The sequence below is a fragment of the Corvus brachyrhynchos genome, unplaced genomic scaffold (genome assembly GCF_000691975.1).
Source record: "Corvus brachyrhynchos isolate BGI_N302 unplaced genomic scaffold, ASM69197v1 scaffold28, whole genome shotgun sequence".
In the NCBI taxonomy this organism is placed as follows: Eukaryota; Metazoa; Chordata; class Aves; order Passeriformes; family Corvidae; genus Corvus; species Corvus brachyrhynchos.
In genome coordinates, this window is record NW_008246058.1 from 9,838,103 (window position 1) to 9,839,937 (window position 1,835).

Below are 1,835 nucleotides of genomic sequence, written 5' to 3' on the forward strand. Positions count from 1 at the left end.
GCCCACTGCTCCCTGCAGGCCAAGCGCCTGCTCCTGGACCCCAAGTTCGAGGGATACAAGCTGTCTCTGGCGCCGCTGGCCTGGTACCCGCTGGGGCTGGACGCGGGTGAGGAGCGGGCGCGGCGCGGGGCTGATCCCGCCGGGCATCCCTTGGGCAGCGCGGGGGGGACGCATCCCCCAGCGTTTCCCTTCGTCCCTTCGCGGTGCTCCGCGGCCGGGCAGCGGCCCTCAGTGCAGGGTGCCCCGAGCTGGGGACAGCCCGGCCCGCAGCAGCGGAAGTCCCGCGCCTCTCGAGCGGCGGGCGTTTCAGAGACCGAGCGCTTCGTCTCGGCTTTTCTCATTATGATTGCTGCAGTTGGCCAGGGACGTCTGTCGTCCTCCCCCCCAGGTGGCTTCATGGTGGACAGAGGTCTCCGACTTGTCAGACCTCTGCCTTGTAGCTGTCTGCCCCTGGTGCGCTTAGTTCCCAAATGAGTAAGGAAACCTGTGTCCTAAATCTGTGTCCTAAATCGCCTGCTTGTGCAGGCGAGGTGAGGCCAGGTTACCAGCTGAGGTAGTCCAAAGCGGAGTGTGAAGGGAGCACATGCGATTTAGAGAAATACATATTAAATCAACATCTTATACAAACTTCAGCAAATCAGCTGTTTTTCTTTCTTACTCTGCCCACAGTTCAGAGGTGGATCTTCAGGCCATGCATTCCATGCCCTGCTTTCTCTGCCAAGCATCATTAGTGTTTGAGATGCTGCTCCATTAACAGGCTAATTAATGTACATGAGGAGTACATTAGCACAAAGTCCTGTTGGATATGTGCCTACAGTCTTAGCCATGCCCTGAAATCTCTCAGTACCCTACGTTTACCGATTCGTGAAATTCAGGTCTTTTTGTAAGGTGGATGAATTAGTTTGGGGTTTTTTTGTAAAGCTGAGACAGTAAATACAGTTTGTAATTACACAATTTGTGTAATCTCTGTCTCGGTATATTTACTGAACGATATACCTGTCTACAAAGTTACCCATTATATGTTACTTTAGTTTTGTGTACAATACATTGTATTTGTAGTGGATCAGAAAGGTATGTTTGCCATGCTGAATTGTCAGCAGTAAGAAGGAAGTTTTTCAATAAATTTTGTATTGAAGGTCAAATGAATTAGACTGTCAGTGTATCTATGGCAGGACTGGAAAATTTAACAAGAATAACATTTTTACTGTAAGACTGCTTTAGGTGTCACCTTTCAAAAGACAGTCCAAGTGCAGGTGAGTGGGTGCGTGTTACGAGAGTGCTACAGTTGTGTCAGAGATGTACAGAGATGTGTAGCATAGGTGCAGTGCCTTAATTACTGCCTTATTTCCTGTTCTGCCTATGGTCAAGCTACCTCTGTGGTTCCTGGATAGTCAGTTGTGCACCTGTTCTAAGTAGGTGAGGATTACAGATTTTCATTAGAGTACATGAACAGTGGAGTTGCTAATGGAGAGATGGATCTTCTCAGTTCTTGTCCATTCACATATTTTACATAACAATTACAGGAACTCGTGTTGTCTTGGTTTGAAAGACAGGTGTCTGCTAAGGAAGGCAGAAGCCTCCCTTGGAATGGCAGATGCAACCCCCCTTCCCTCCGAGTTATTATAATTTTGAAATCAAGGGGCTTTTAGGCAAAGATGTGGGAAATAGGAATAACAGTTCTTTACTATTATATATATACCAGTCAAACAAACAGCAATAACTGTGGCAGTAACAGCGAACAATCACAAACCCAGTCCCAGCCTTCTCGGCTGTCAGGCTATTTCCCCTCGGGTGCAGTTCCGCTCGCAGCCGGCCGGGGCGCTGGCGGGGCCCCC

General features: G+C 49.2%; 1 protein-coding gene across 1 annotated transcript in view; it reads left to right on the forward strand.

The window, feature by feature from the left end:
* Positions 1-6: 6 nt before the first annotated feature.
* NUDCD1 (NudC domain containing 1) overlaps positions 7-1,835 on the forward strand; it is a 36,867-nt gene continuing 35,038 nt past the window's right edge. The window contains exon 1 of the mRNA XM_008642641.2: positions 7-106. The gene's annotated coding sequence lies outside the window, so the exon portion shown is untranslated. The remainder of the gene's footprint in view (positions 107-1,835) is intronic.